General features: G+C 48.1%; 1 protein-coding gene across 1 annotated transcript in view; it reads right to left on the bottom strand.

Moving 5' to 3' along the window:
* The window catches only part of NFYC (nuclear transcription factor Y subunit gamma), a 73,039-nt gene extending 57,093 nt beyond the window's left edge, over positions 1-15,946 (bottom strand). Inside the window, exon 1 of the mRNA XM_038757740.1 lies at positions 15,849-15,946. The gene's annotated coding sequence lies outside the window, so the exon portion shown is untranslated. The remainder of the gene's footprint in view (positions 1-15,848) is intronic.
* Between the last annotated feature and the right edge of the window lie 557 nt (positions 15,947-16,503).

Genomic DNA, 16,503 nt, shown 5'->3' with positions numbered 1-16,503 from the left:
GTTATTCTCCTTTTCCATTTAGATTTAAATGTCATGGTAAATAGTCAACCTCTACCTCAAAAGCTTGTCAATACAGCAGCCTCACCCTCCAAAATTCCCAACTTTACATTTGATAATGGCTGCGTCCGCTGCCAATTGACTTCAGGGTGCATCCCTTAGAGAAGCAGCGTTTCCCAGTGGAAAGAGCCTTGGCCTGGGTTCTAATCTCGGCTCTGCCACCTGTCTGCTGTGTGACCTTGGGGAAGTCGCTCCACTTCTCCATGCCTCAGTTACCTCATCGGTAAAATGGGGATTAAATTCTATTCCCTCCTATTAAGACTGAGCCCCACGTGGGACAGGGACTATGTCCTATCTGCTTAACTTGTATCTACCCTAGGGCTTAGAACAGTGCTTGGCACATAATAAGTACTGAACAAGTACCATAATTATTATTATTCTTATCCTGATTGGAAAAAATACTGAATGAGAAATCCCCCAGGGAATTTACTTCCCAAAACTCCTCACTATTGGCTTTAAAGCTCTCCATCATACCTTGCCCCCTCCCACCTCACCTCCTTTCTCTCCTTCTACATCCCAGCCCGCACACTCCACTCCTCTGGTGCTAACCTTCTCACTGGGCCTCCATCTCGCCTGTCTCGCTGCCAACCCTTGGCCCACGTTCTACCTCTGGCCTTCTAAACTGTGAGTCCGTTGTTGGGTAGGGACTGTCTCTATATGTTGCCGATGTGTACTTCCCAACTGCTTAGTACACTGCTCTGCATGTTGTAAGTGCTCAATAAATGCGACTGAATGAATAAATGGAACACCCTCCCTCCTCAAATCCGCCAAACAATCACGCTTCACACCTTCAAAGCCCTCCTGAAGGCACCCCCCCTCCAAGAGGCCTTCCCATACTAAGCCCCCTTTTCCTCAGCTCCCCTTCCTTTCCGCGCTACCTCGACTTGCTCTCTTTGCTCTTCTCCCCCTCTCCGCCCCACAGCACTTACGTATATAGCGATAATTCCATTTATTTATATTGATGCCTGTTTACTTCTATTGATGTCCGTCTCTCCCCACCTCTATAGTGTGAGCCCACTGTGGGCAGGGATTGTCTCTCAATTGCTGTATTGTACTTTCCAAGCATTTAGTATAGTGCTCTGCACACAGTAAATGCTCGATAAATATGAGTGAATGAATGGACTTCCAAGGCTGCAGATTCTACAATCTCTTTGCTCCTCACTTTTAAAATGGGCAGCTAGGTCAGCAGGGAGCATGACCCCCTGAGCCCTGGACAGAGACCCTCGAGGCCCAGGGGATAAAGCCCAGGCCTAGAAGTTGGAAGTACCTGGATTCTAATCCCGGCTCTGCCACTTGTCTGCTGTGTGACCTTGGGCAAGTAGTTTCACTTTCCTGGGCCTCAGTTACCTCATCTGTAAAGTGGGATTTTTAAGACTGCGAGTCCCATGTGGGGCAGGGCCTATGTCCAACCTGACTTGCTTCTATCTACCCCAGTGCTTAGTACAGTGCCTGCACATAGTAACCACTTAAACACCATTATTATTTTGCACAGGGTGGCAAGGGGCAAGGGCAGGCCAAACATTAACTAACGGTGGCAGCAACTTTCTCGAACTAGCCTCCGCTGATGGGTTTGAACCGGCGATCCAACGCACCAGTATCTCGATATCGCTACCCATGAGTCATTCTGCTCCTCTCTCTGCAGCACAGCTAAGGATTGGCTATTTATGGCCTAGGCTCATGAATATGTGTTCAGGAATAGAATAATTCTCTAATCTGATTCGAAGCCCTCCGGTGTTAACTGTAAATAGGGAACGCGTATTAAATTGTGCCATTCCAGGATCCTAGTGGAAGACCCTCAAATATAGTGGGGTAGGGGTGCGGTCACTCTAACACTCTCCGCAACTGAAGCTCTTAAAGGAGGCTATGCAAATCAGCATAGCTGCTCAGGGCCCAGAGCCTGAAATAAATTGAGCTGAGCCGGCTAAAAACTCAAACCGTAGGCGAGTAGGAGTTTTAACAGAAATTGAAAACAAACTCACAGAACTAGGACTTGTGCTGCCACTTTAAGTAATTGACGCTCACTGCCACCCTGAAGTGTGAAACAGGTCAAGGAGATGTTGGCACGGTGGTAGAAATCTTTTTGTGGGCACAGATTAGTTAGACCCATTCTGCAACTCGCCTTCTTGGTCAAAGAACAGCATGTCTACCGAATGATGCAGTGTACTCTTCCCAAGTACTTGGTACAGTGCCCCGCTCAATAAGTGCCACTGATGATAATGATATCAAAGGAAAGGTTACCCAGATGATTACAAGGTTTGATGCAGATGTTTCTGAGTTTTGTTTGGACTCATTAGGAGAGGAAAAAGATAATGATCATTTCATTGACTGTAGTCTCCCAAGTGCTTAATACAGTGTTCTGCACGTAGTAAGCGCTCAACAATTATGATTGATTAATTTTTCCTCCTAAAAGGCCTGGGGACTCTGGTTTCTTCAATCCAAGGAAGTTATGACAAGAGTTTGGCCGTAGGGGGACCAGAGTTCTAATCCCAGCTCTGTCACTGACCTGCTGTGTGACTTCCGGGAAATCATTTAAACTCAAATCCCTTAACTGTAAACTGTGGATAAAATCCCTATTTTCCCTCCCTAAACCCTTAGTATAATGCTCCTAATGGGCAAATAAATACCACTGATTGATTGAGATTGAGCCATGTGAGAGATAGAGATCCAATCTGATCTGATTGTTTCTACCAGCACTTAGCACATCATGAATGCTTCTATTAGAAGAGTAAAAGTACCCCTCTTTTCCGCAAATGCCCTTGCCACTCTTCATTGACATTCTACTCATTAACCAGGTCAAAATTCATTATGAATTCAGATCTACACAATGCCGGTACAAGTAAATCAGAAGGTTATTTCTTCTACTGGAACTGGTCAGTCCATACTATTGACCTCTTCCTGGGAGATAAACGGGATAGAAAATAGAGAGCATACAAAGCCCATTTCAAAAAGTGATCCTAAACTAAATGTCAGAATAGGTTAAACCAGGTCTGAAGGAAAAGGCATTGTATTCTTACCTGATACATACCTTTAAGGGAAAAAACCTGCTTAATCTGATTCCTGTTTGGGTACTTTATGCAGTGGGATGGGGAGTGAACAGGTGCTTTGTGAGTCTAGAAAAAACGCTCAAATGACCTTGTAGCCTTCTTAACTTGATGACAGTAAACAGGGGAAAAACTGCAGAAACAAACGCAGAGGTGATCCTCTCGGATCCGAGCCCGAGGGCCACTCTGAACCTTCCGGAAGGTCATTTGTGACCTTACCCAGGGTTCTCTGCTCTTCCGCCTGCTGTGAACAAGGCAAAGCAGGAAACTCTTAAAAAAGCACTTTCGACCTTTCCATCTTTGCTTTCCTAGTCCCGGGGCTGGTTACTTTTAAACAAAAGACAAAACTATAAACTGATCTTTGGGCGAGGAGAGGGAGCTAAAGTTGATCGTTTTGTGACCAAGGAGGAGACATTGCCTCGATCTGATCTGAGGGTCAGGCCACCCAAGTTCTGATTCTGAGAGAAAGAGAGTAAGAGAGAAAGAAAGACAGACAGAAAGAGAGAGAGGGAATTAACCCCCTTGGGGCTTCCATTTGTCTGTCTAGAAATTGTGGATAATAAAATTAGACCCCTCTCTAGGAAGTTGTGGAACATGAATCAGACAACTTTGCTCTTGGCCTGGCTTAGAGGAAGCAGGCTGCCTATTTGAAGGACAACAGTACTTATCAGTGACTTCAGCTCACAGAGCACTGCACCGCACTGCACTGTGGGGCCCGGCAGAGGAAGCAGCAGCCCTGGCCTTTGAGATTATAAATTTAATCTTGGTGTGGAGGCTGGAAAAGGCACCAATCAACATTAAGCCAAAAGTAAGAGCAGCATAAAAAGCAGGAGATACTCCACCTTCAAAGCCTTATTAAAACTGCATCTCCTCCAAAGGTCTTAGCCGACTAAACCCTCATTTCCTCTCCTCTCACTCCCTTCTGCATGGCCCTTGCACTTGGATTTGCATCCTTTATTCACCCCACAGCACTTGGGAACATGTCTGAAATGTATTTATTTATATGAATGTTTGTCCCCGCCCTCCCCGCCCCAAGTCTGTAAACTCACTGTGGGCAGGGAACGTGACTACCAACTCTCTAATACTGGGCTCTCCAAAGTGCTCTGCACTCAGTAAGCGCTCAATAAATAACATTGGTTGATTGACTGAAAGAGATACAATCTAGTCCCAATACACAGATTTCCACAGGAAAGAATATCCACTAAGGCAGACCCGGGATGACACTACCAACAAAGAAATAACAGCAACTCAAAGACTTGAGAGAAGTTCCTTCACTCAGCAGCATTTTCTGGAGCAGTGAATTGAGGTGTGACGCATTCTTTCCTTCAAGGAGTCTCAGTGAGCAGGACTTAAAAGGCTACTAGCCTGTGAGAGGGGGAGCGCTACAAACAGCTCCATTTGAGGGCTTCAATCTCACTAACTCAGGGTGCCTCGAGCCAAACGTAATTAATAAATCAAAGGCATTTCTGGAGCGCTCACTGTGCGCAGAGCACTGTACTAAGCACCTGGGAGAGTACAATACAATCAAGTTGGTAGACACGGTCCCTGCTCATAATGAAACACTGAAATATCTGGGGTCCCAACCTTCCAAACCTCTATACGTTTAAAAAAAAAAAGTTTGCCTGCCTGGCAATCAGTGGAATCTATTGAGTACCTTCTGGAGATGAAGCACTAAACTACCCTCTCTGGGGGAGTTCAATAGCAGCAAGATCCATCAACCAAAGCTACTAATGGAGCGCTTACTGTGTGCAGAGCACTGTGCTAAATGCTTGAGGGAGGAGACTACAATAGGGTTGGTAGACGTGATCCTTGCGCACAAGAAGTTTACAGTCTAGCAAGGGAATCAATCAATCAATCAATCAATCGTATTTATTGAGCGCTTACTATGTGCAGAGCACTGTACTAAGCGCTTGGGAAGTACAAATTGGCATCACATAGAGACAGTCCCTACCCAACAGTGGGCTCACAGTCTAAAAGGGGGGAGACAGAGAACAGAACCAAACATACCAACAAAATAAAATAAGTAGGATAGAAATGTACAAGTAAAATAAATAAATAAATAGATAAATAGAGTAATAAATATGTACAACCATATATACATATATACAGGTGCTGTGGGGAAGGGAAGGAGGTAAGACGGGAGGATGGAGAGGGGGACGAGGGGGAGAGGAAAGAAGGGGCTCAGTCTGGGAAGGCCTCCTGGAGGAGGTGAGCTCTCAGCAGGGCCTTGAAGGGAGGAAGAGAGCTAGCTTGGCGGATGGGCAGAGGGAGGGCATTCCAGGCCCGGGGGATGACGTGGCCCGGGGGTCGATGGCGGGACAGGCGAGAGCGAGGTACAGTGAGGAGATTAGTGGTGGAGGAGCGGAGGGTGCGGGCTGGGCAGTAGAAGGAGAGAAGGGAGGTGAGGTAGGAGGGGGCGAGGTGATGGAGAGCCTTGAAGCCCAGGGTGAGGAGTTTCTGCTTGATGCGCAGATTGATCGGTAGCCATTGGAGGTTTTTGAGGAGGGGAGTAATATGTCCAGAGCGTTTCTGGACAAAGATAATCCGGGCAGCAGCATGAAGTATGGATTGAAGTGGAGAGAGACACGAGGATGGGAGATCAGAGAGAAGGCTAGTGCAGTAGTCCAGACGGGATAGGATGAGAGCTTGAATTAGCAGGGTAGCGGTTTGGTTGGAGAGGAAAGGGCGGATCTTGGCAATGTTGCGGAGCTGAGACCGGCAGGTTTTGGTGACGGCTTGGATGTGAGGGGTGAATGAGAGAGCGGAGTCGAGGATGACACCAAGGTTGCGGGCTTGTGAGACGGGAAGGATGGTAGTGCCGTCAACAGAGATGGGAAAGTCAGGGAGAGGACAAGGTTTGGGAGGGAAGACAAGGAGCTCAGTCTTCGACATGTTGAGCTTTAGGTGGCGGGCGGACATCCAGATGGAGATGTCCTGAAGGCAGGAGGAGATGCGAGCCTGGAGGGAGGGGGAGAGAGCAGGGGCAGAGATGTAGATCTGGGTGTCATCAGCGTAGAGATGATAGTTGAAGCCGTGGGAGCGAATGAGGGAAGACACATGGTGCCTGTTGTCATGGAGTTTACACTCCAATGGGGGAGACAGCACAGACAGTTAAAAATGATTTACAAATAGTGGGAGCAGTAGGAAGTCATAGAGCTAAAATGGGAACTTGTACGGATATGTCAGCTTGAAAAAGGATCTGGGCTCTAATCCCAGCTCCATCACTTGTCTACTGTGTGACCTTGGGGAAGTCACTTCACTTCTCTGTGCCTCAGTTACCTCATCTTTAAAATGGGGACTTAGTTTGTGAGCCCCATAGGGAACATGGACTGTGTCCAACCTGACTAGTTTGCATCTACCCAGAGTTTAGTATAATGCCTGACACACTGTAAGCACTTAAATCTAGAGGAATAAACAACTGAATATACCAGTGAATATACTTAAGTGCCGAAGATAAGAATTAGATACCTTAAAAGCTAAGGGCAGCTGTTTGGTCGACCCAAGGAGGGAGTTGTGGATTAAATAAAGAAGGCTTCCTGGAGGAGGTGGGACATGAGGCGTTTTAAGTATCATGGTGTGATGGATAGAGCATGGGCCTGGGATTCAGATCATGGGTTTTACTCCTGGCTCCACCACTTCTCTGCTGTGTGGTCTTGGGCAAGCCATTTCACTTCTATGTGCCACAGTTACCTCTTCTGTAAAATGGGGTTCGGGACTGTGAACCCCACATGGGACAGGGACTGTATCCAACTTGAACTGCTTCTATCTACCCCAGCGTTTAGTACAGTGCCTGGCACATAGTAACCGTTTAACAAATACCACAATCATTATTAATCTGGAGGAGTGAGGTAGATGATTGAGCCTCAAACTGACTGACACAATAACAATAGCTAAAACTCCCACCCAACAGTCCTTCATTTTTCACTAGTAGTAACAGTACTCATTCATTCAATTGTATTTATTGAGCACTTACTGTGTACAGAGCACTGTACTAAGCACTTGGAAAGTACAATTCAGCAATAGAGACAATCACTGCCCACAGTCTAGAAGGGGGGGGGGGGGGGGGGGAGACAGACAGCAAAACAAGAAAACGGGCATCAATATAAACATAATTATAATAGATATGTACATATATACACAAGTCCTGTGGGGCAGCAAGGGGGGCAGAGCAAAGGGAGCGAGTCGGAGTGATGGTGAGGGGAGGGGGACCTGAGGAAAATAGGAGGCTTAGTCTGGGAAGGCCTCTTAGAGGAGGTGAGCCTTCAGGAGGGCTTTGAGGGGGAGGAAGTGTGGTTGTTTGGCAGATTTGAGGAGGGAGGGCGTGCCAGGCCAGAAGTAGGGTGTGGGTCGGGGTCGACGGCGGGACAAACGAGAACTAGGCAAAGTGATTAGCACCAGAGGAGCGGAGTGTGCGGGCTGGGATGTAGAAGGAGAGAAGGGAGGTGAGGTAAGAGGGGGCGAGGTGATGAAGAGCTTTGAAGCCAAGAGTGAGGAGTTTTTGCTTGATACAGAGGTTGATAGGCAACCACTGGAGATTTTTTAGGAGGGAGGTGACATGCCCAGAATGTTTCTGTAAAAACGTAATCCGGACAGCAGAGTGAAGTATAGATTGAAGTGGGGAGAGACAGGAGGTTGGGCGGTCAGAAAGGAGGATGATGCAGTAATCCAGTAGGGACAGGATGAGTGACTGTAGTAACATGGTAGTGGTTTGGATGGAGAAGAAAGGGCAGATCTTGGCAATGTTGTGCAGGTGAGACTGGCAGGCACTGGTGACGGACTGGACAGTGGGGTGAATGAGAGCGGAGTCAAGGATGACACCGAGGCTGGGGGCTTGTGAGACAGAAAGGATGGTTGTGCCATCCACAGTGGTGGGAAAATCAAGGAGAGGACAGGGTTTGGGAGGGAAGATAAGGAGGTCTGTCTTGGACATGTTGAGTTTTAAGTGGCGGGAAGACATCCAAGTAGAGATTTTTTGAAGGCAGGAGGAGATGTGAGCCTGGAGGGAGGGAGAGAGAACAGAGGAGGAGGATACAGATTTGGGTGTCATCTGCATAGAGATGATAGTTGAAGCCGTGGGAGCAAATGAGTTCACGAAGGGAGTGAGTGTAGATGGAGAAGACGGAGAATAGAAGGGGACCAAGCACTGACCCTTGAGGATCCCCTACCATTAGGGGGTGGGAGGGAGAGCAGGAGCCCGTGAAGAAGACTTAGATTTATTAAGTGCTTACTGTGCGCAGAGCACTGTACTAAGCGCTGGGAGAGAATACATGGGTGGGATTAGACACGGTCCCAGTCCCTCGGGGGGGCTCACTATCCAATAATTTAAGTGAGGGGGACAGACACATGAAGAGTGATGAAACATTAGAACACGACACAAACAAATCTACGAAATAGGTTCAGGGGGCTTTCTTTTACACAACTCTTACTTTTTGTGGGGGCAAGGGAAGAGGGGATTGTTAGATGGTAAACTCCTGGAGGGCAGGGATTGCATCTACCAACTCTCTTGCATTTAACTAATCAATCGGTGGTACCTATTGAGTGCTTCTTGTGTACAGATCACTCTACTAAGCACTTGGGTAAGTACAATACAGCAGAGTTGGTAGACAAGATCCCTGGCCACAGGGAGCTTGTAATTTACAGGGGAAACAGATAGTACAATGAATTACATTAGGGGAAAGAGGAGAGTAAAAGGCTATGGACATTGAGTGCTGTGGGGTTGGGGGGAGCATCAAAGCACCTAAAAAGTCCACAGCCAAATGCACGGATGACGCAGAGGAGAGGGAAATTAGGGCTTAATCAGGGAAGGCCTTCTGAAGGAGATGTGACCGTACCGCACTCTTGCAAACGCTACAGTACTCTGCCCACATTAAGAGCTCAGTACATACCCCTGGATTTATTTTACCTCATCAAAACAAGTTACTTTACAAAGATTCATTCCAAGCTGCTGTTTTCTCCCCTTATAGGGCAACGAAACTACACTCATCTGTCTTAGAGGCAACCACTGCCCTTGGCCTCTGAACGTCACTTGTGAATAGAAAGGACCCGAGGCAGTCCTATTTTTGAAAGGACCCTTCTTGCCTCAGACTGTGGCTTGGAGAAGTGACCCTGAACGTGCCCTCTTTCCATACTAAGCCCGTGCACCGCTTGCATAAAAAGCCTTTTCCCATTCAGGGTTGAAACTCTCTCACTCCTCGGCAGGCCACCTGGAAAATTTATCCTAGTCAAGTCGAGACGGCAAAGTCTGCAAAAGGTTTCTGTTCCTGTGGCTTCCCTGACACTTGAATTCTTGGAAGATTTCTATGTAGTTCACAAATGGAAAGCACTTTTTTGGGGGGGAAGATGGAAAGGGAAACTGGAGCGGGTACAGAGTCCACCTTGGTCCTCTAGACTGTAAGCTCATTGTGGACAGGGAATGTGTCCGTTTATAGTTGTATTGGACTCTCCCAGGCGTTTAGCACAGTGCTCTGCACACAGTAAACACTCAGTACAATCTAATAATAATAATGGCATTTGTTAAGCGCTTACTATGTGCCAAGCACTGTTCTAAGCACTGGGGGAGATACAAGGTAATCAGGTTGTCCCACATGGGGCTCACAGTCTTAATTCCCATTTTACAGATGAGGTAACAGGCACAGAGAAGTTAAGTGACTTGCCCAAAGTCACACAGCTGACAAGTGGCAGAGGCGGTATTAAAACCCATGACCTCTGACTCCCAAGCCTGGGCTCCTTCCACTGAGCCATGCTGATTGACTGAATGAATGTTACCGTATCCTTAAAGTGGACTCTAATGGGCCTCAAATCATCTGGGTCGGGACAGGCTCCGGTATCTGAACTGAAAGGCCGGGTACCATGTGTGCTCGGTAAACTATCACCTAGCGACAATCATATGGGGCAGTTTCTCTTCCTCAGAATGCAGCTTTGGTGTCAGGGATCCAAACTTCCCGGTGTCAGACAACCCCCCTGGCTTCAGGAAAAGGCTAAATGGCATGAGCTCCAAATATTTCTATCCATAGCAGAAATGCTCAAAGCTCCTTGTGGGGTGGGAGTAGACTTTGGGGGCGGGTGTGTGTGTGTACTGGGGGAAACTGAGGAAGGACAATGCCATTCTAGAAACAAAACAGTTTCAAAACAGTACTTGGAGACAGCGCTTTGGTCCTGGTGTGACAGAAGGTTCAACCTGATCCTCACTTCCCAGGAAATCCCAGCAACGCATGAACCTCTTAATTGGCTTTCTGTATGGATTTGTTCGTGCCCCTCCTCAGCAGTTTAGCAAATATGCATATCTGATATTCTCTGTCTGTCTCCCCGGCTTCAGTATAACGCCTTATGAGCGGGAAATGTGAGTTGGGCTTCTGTTGTATCGCCCCAGGCTGAATACAGGGCACCACATTCAATGGGTAACCAATAAATATCACCCTGTATCTATTATGTAGTTAACCATCCAAAACAGGCGAGGGCAAAGGAAAACCCCATTTTACGGCTGGAGAACAAGTTGGTCCATTCATTTTCAAGGACACGTTTTTTGTACATCAGTTATTATAACAGTAATAATAACGGTATTTGTTGAGCGCTTACTATGTGCCAGGCACTGTACTAAGCACTGGGGTTGTTCAAGCAAATCGAATTGGACACAGTCCTTGTCCTAAACGGGGCTCAGGGTCTCAATCTCCATTTTACAGATTAGGGAACTGAGGCCCAGAGAAGTGAAGTGACATGCCCAAGTTCACACAGCAGATAAGTGATGAAGCTGGGATCAGATAGAACCCATGACCCTCTCTCAGGCCCAGGCTACATCCACTACACCATGCTGCTTTTCGTGCTTCCACACTGCCATTTTGAAACTCCCAAATGGGTTCCCATCCAACCCAAACTCCCTCGAAAACTCTGGGAAACAGCACGAAAGCAAAGACTTCAGAGAAACCCTAAACCCTACCGCAGGTGTGAGGTCATTCTCCTGGGCTATGACCCCAGTCCTTTTAAACCAACCCAAGCCATTATTCATTCAATCATATTTAGTGAGCGCTTACTGTGTGCTGAGCACCGAACTAAGTGCTTGGGAAAGTACAATACAACAATAAACAGTGACATTCCCTGCCCCCAACGATGGGATAGGACTATGCCCCCAAACTGGCTGAGTCCGAGGACTGGGGATCGGAAGAGGAGTTTAGTCATGTTTCAGACTTGAAATATGAACCAAAACCTTGACCCATTATGTAAAGCTGAGATGAGTTGCCAGATTATTTTCATTTGAACTGCTAAAGAAAGAGAAAGCGAACCAGACTTTTATAAAAGAAGCTTGCCATGCCCCGGGCCTCTCCCACTCCCCCTCTGTTCCAACTGGTTGGCTCACAAGGGCTCTGAGGAGACTCTCTGTCTGGTTTTGCTTACTTTTGTCTTGAGCAATTGTATCTGTTTTCCCTCTTGTTCGTGCAGCAGCAATGGTCTCTTGTTTCCCTCAATAGGCTAAAGGCTTCTTAAAGGCAGGGCTGCATCTTCTGTTCTCTGTGTGCACTCCCAAATCCTTAGAATATTTTTTTTTGTGATATGTGTTAAGTGCTTACTATGTGTGCCAGGAACTGTAATAAGCACTGGGGACGATACATGATAATTGGGTTGGATCCAGGAACTGTCCCACCTAGGGATTAAAGTCTTAATCCCCATTTTACAGATGAGGTAACTGGCACAGAGAAGTTAAGTGACTTGCCGAAGGTCACACTGCAAACAAATGGCGGAGTGGTGGTGTTTTGTTTTGTTGTCTGTCTCCCCCTTCTAGACTGTGAGCCCATTGTTGGGTAGGGACCGTCTCTATATGTTGCCGACTTGTACTTCGCAAGCGCTTAGTACAGTGCTCTGCACACAGTAAGCGCTCAATAAATACGATTGAATGAATTAATTAAAACCCATGACCTTCTGACACCCAGGCCCGTGCTCTATCATTAGACCATGCTACTTCACGCAAGTTGTTCTTCCTATTGGAAGACGGCCTGGAATTCAGTGAATGGCTGAAAAGGCAAATGGGGTCACACTGGGTACACAAAAAGGTTATACCTTGTTGTGTTATATGCAATGTTTGCAGCACCTGGCACTGTTTACTCTTTCGCCTCCTTGTCTCTTGTTCCTATAAGGCATTAGCTCAAATTTCTTTTGATAGTATTTAAGTGCTTACTACATGTCAGCACTGTATTAACAGCAGGGGTAGATACAAGTTAACCAGGTTGGACACAGTCCGTGTCCCACATGGGGCCCACAGTCTTAATCCCCATTTTACAGGTAACTGAGGCACAGAGAAGTGACTTGCCCAAGGTCACACAGCAGACAGTGATAGGGCCGGGATTAGAACCCAGGTCCTTCTGACTCTCAGGCCCATGCCCTATCCACTGGGCCACACTGTCTCTCCTCCTAATAATCACTGTGGTACTTCAATCAATCAATCAATCGTATTTATTGAGTGCTTACTGTGGGCAGAGCACTGTACTAAGCGCTTGGGAAGTACAAAATGGCAACATATAGAGACAGTCCCTACCCAACAGTGGGCTCACAGTGGGTACTTGTTAAGCACTTACTATCTGCAAGGCACAGTACCAGGATTCTATTTCATTCATTCATTCAATTGTATTTATTGAGCGCTTACTGTGCACAGAGCACTGTACTAAGCTCTTAGAAAGTACAATTAAGCAAGAGAGAGACAATTGCTGCCCACACCGGGCTTACAGTATAGAAGGGGGGAGACAGACATCAAAACAAGTAAATAGGCATCAATATAAATAAATAGAATTACAAATATATACACATCAAAACAAATAAACTGGCATCAATAGGCATCAATCTACTTCAATAGTGGCTTGGTGAAACAACATCATGGCTACACATGAGCAAAAATCCATAGCTTTTCAAATGATACTCCGAGGGCTTATTGTGGACTGAAATCTTCCCAAACCAACATCCTTAGCCTTCCCTCTAATAACCCCTCCGTGGCAACTCTCCCCTTTCTAGAGAATCAGCGTGGCTTAGTGGAAAGAGCCCGGGCTTGGGAGTCAGAGGACGTGAGTTCCAATCCCGCCTCCAACCACTGTCTGCTGTGTGATCTTGGGCAAATCACTTAACTTCTTTGGCTTAGTGGAAAGAGGCCAGGCTTGGGAGTCAGAGATCATGGGTTCTAATCCCATCTCTGTAACTTGTCTGCTGTGTGACCTTGAAGTCACTTAACTTCTCTGGGCCTCAGTTACCTCACCTGTAAAACGAGGATGAAGACTGTGAACCCCACGAGGACAACCTGATTACCTTGTATCTACCCCAGAGCTTCAGTGCTTGGCACATAATAAGCGCATAACAAATACCATTATTATTATTCTCTGTGCCTGTTACCTCATCTGTAAAATGGGGATTAAAAGGGTGAGCCCCACGTGGGACAAACTGATTACTGTGTATCTACCTTAGTGCTTAGAAGAGTGCTTGGCACATAGTAAGTGCTACCGTGGCTCTATGGAAAGAGCATGGTCTTTGGAGTCAGAGGTCATGGGTTAAAATCCCGGCTCCCCCAACTGTCAGCTGGGTGACTTTGGGCAAGTCACTTAACTTCTCCGTTCCTCAGTCCCCTCATCTGGAAAATGGGGATTAAAACTGTGAGCCCACCATGGGACAACCTGATCACCTTGTAACCTCCCCAGTGCTTAGAACAGTGCTTTGCACATAGTAAGCACTTAACAAAGACCATCATTATTACTATTAACAATACTATTATTACCCCACTTCAGACACCGTGCTGCCCACCCAGTCTTTACCCTAATGCCCTTTTCCTGAACCAGGCCCTCTGGAAGCAGCATGGCTCAGTGGAAAGAGCATGGACTTTGGAGTCAGAGGTCATAGGTTCAAAACCAGACTCTGCCAATTTTCAGCTGTGTGACTTTGGGCAAATCACTTAACTTCTCTGTGCCTGTTACCTCATCTGTAAAATGGGAATGAAGACTGTGAGCCCCACGTGGGACAACCTGATTACCTTGTACCCCCAGTGCTTAGAACAGTGCTTGGCACATAGTAAGCACTTAAATGCCATCATCATTATGATTACGATTATTATTATTATTTACAACACATATATGGTGAAGGCAAGTCACTTAACTTCTCTGTGCCACTGTGACCTCATCTGTAAAATGGGGATTAAGACTCTGAGCCCCCCGTGAGACAACCTGATCACCTTCTAGACTGTGAGCCCGTTCTTGGGGAGGGACCGTCCCTATATGTTGCCGACTTGTACTTCCCAAGCGCTTAGTACAGTGTTCTGCACACAGTTAACGCTCCTTCCACAGCCCAGCCCGCACCCTCCGCTCCTCTGCCGCTAATCTCCTCACCGTTCCTCGTTCTCGCCTGTCCCGTCGTCGACCCCCGGCCCACGTCCTCCCCCTGGCCTGGAATGCCCTCCCTCCCCACATCCACCAAACTAGCTCTCTTCCTCCCTTCAAGGCCCTAATAATAATAATAATAATGTTGGCATTTGTTAAGCGCTATGTGCAAAGCATTGTTCTAAGCGCTGGGGGGCATACAAAGTGATCAGGCTGTCCCATGTGGGGTTCACAGTCTTAATCCCCATTTTACAGATGAGGTAACTGAGGCTCAGAGAAGTTAAGTTTCCTCCCTTCAAGGCCCTGCTGAGAGCTCACCTCCTCCAGGAGGCCTTCCCAGACTGAGCCCCGTCCTTCCTCTCCCCCTCGTCTCCCTCTCCATCCCCCCATCTTACCTCCTTCCCTTCCCCACAGCACCTGTTTATATGCATATATATTTGTACATATTTATTACTCTGTTTATTTTACTTGTACATATCTATCCTATTTATTCTATTTTGTTAGTATGTTTGGTTTTGTTCTGTCTCCCCCTTTTAGACTGTGAGCCCACTGTTGGGTAGGGACTGTCTCTATATATTGCCAACTTGTACTTCCCAAGCGCTTAGTACAGTGCTCTGCACAAAGTAAGCGCTCAATAAATACGATTGATTGATTAAGTGACTTGCCCAAGGTCACACTGAGAGCTCACCTCCTCCAGGAGGCCTTCCTAGGCTGAGCCCCCTCCTTCCTCTCCCCACAGCACCTGTATATATGTTTGTACGTATTTATTACTCTGTTTATTTTACTTGCGCATATTTCTTCTATTTTGTTACTATGTTTTGTTGTGGTGTCTGTCTCCCCCTTCTAGACTGTGAGCCCGCTGTTGGGTGGGGACCGTCTCTAGATGTTGCCAGCTTGGACTTCCCAAGCGCTTAGTACAGTGCTCTGCACACAGTAAGCGCTCAATAAATACGATTGATTGATTGACGCCCTTTTCCAGAACAGGGCCCCCTCAAGCCCCTCCCGACCCCAGTGCGCCTGCGCCAAAGGACCCGCCTCGCGCCCCCTCAGCCCTTCCCCGAACGAGGGGCCGAACCCCCCCCCTCCCGGCCCAATCGCGGCTGTTCCCGAACCCCCCGCGACCAATGAGGCGCCAGGTCTGCGGCCTCCTCCCCACCGACCAATCACAGACAACCCTCCCGCCGCCCTCCGCCAATGGGAGAGGGGCCCGGGGCCGGCGGCGCGCGCGGACGGCCCCGGCTCGCGCCACCGCCAACCCCGCGAGGGCACAACATGGCGGCGGGGCGGGCCGGGCCGCACCATCTAAGGGGGTCTTGAGGACCGCGGGTGGGGGGGGGGGGCGGCTGAAGTAATGGCGGGAAAATCAGCCTCCCCTCCGTCACCTCCGCCCTTCGCTCGGCCCCTCACTCACCGGCTGCTCGCTGGTCGGGGCCGTGGGGAGGGATGAGCCGCCGCTGCGGTGTCCGGGTGCAATGGAGGCCCGGTGGGGGGAGAGGGACGACGGGCGGGCCGAGGGGGGGGGGGTGTGTGACGGAAAACGGAGAGCGCGCGCGCGGAGCGGGGGCGCAAACAAGATGGCGGCCGCGCCGCTCGCGCCCTCCCCCTCCCCCTCCTCTCCTTTGGCGCCTTAGCGCCGGGGGGTCGCCAGTGCGCAGGCGTCGGGGAGGCGAGCAGTCCTAAAGTATCGCGAGAACTGCAGCGCGGGCTACGTGAGGGCGGCCGGTGAGGCGGGGCCTAAAGGGCCATAGTCATTCATTCATTCATTCAATCGTACTTATTGAGCGCTGTACTAAGCGCTTGAGAAGTCCAAGTTCATTAATTCATTCATTCAATCGTACTTATTGAGCGCTTACTGTGTGCAGAGCACTGTACTAAGCGCTTGAGAAGTCCAAGTTCATTCATTCATTCATTCAATCGTACTTATTGAGCGCTTACTGTGTGCAGAGCACTGTACTAAGCGCTTGAGAAGTCCAAGTTCATTCATTCATTCATTCAATCGTATTTATGGAGCGCTTACTGTGTGCAGAGCACCGTACTAAGCGCTTGAGAAGTCCAAGTTCATTCAT

The sequence above is a fragment of the Tachyglossus aculeatus genome, chromosome 16 (assembly GCF_015852505.1).
Source record: "Tachyglossus aculeatus isolate mTacAcu1 chromosome 16, mTacAcu1.pri, whole genome shotgun sequence".
In the NCBI taxonomy this organism is placed as follows: Eukaryota; Metazoa; Chordata; class Mammalia; order Monotremata; family Tachyglossidae; genus Tachyglossus; species Tachyglossus aculeatus.
Note: the sequence above shows the minus strand (reverse complement) of the source record. Positions and strands in the feature narration are given on the sequence as shown.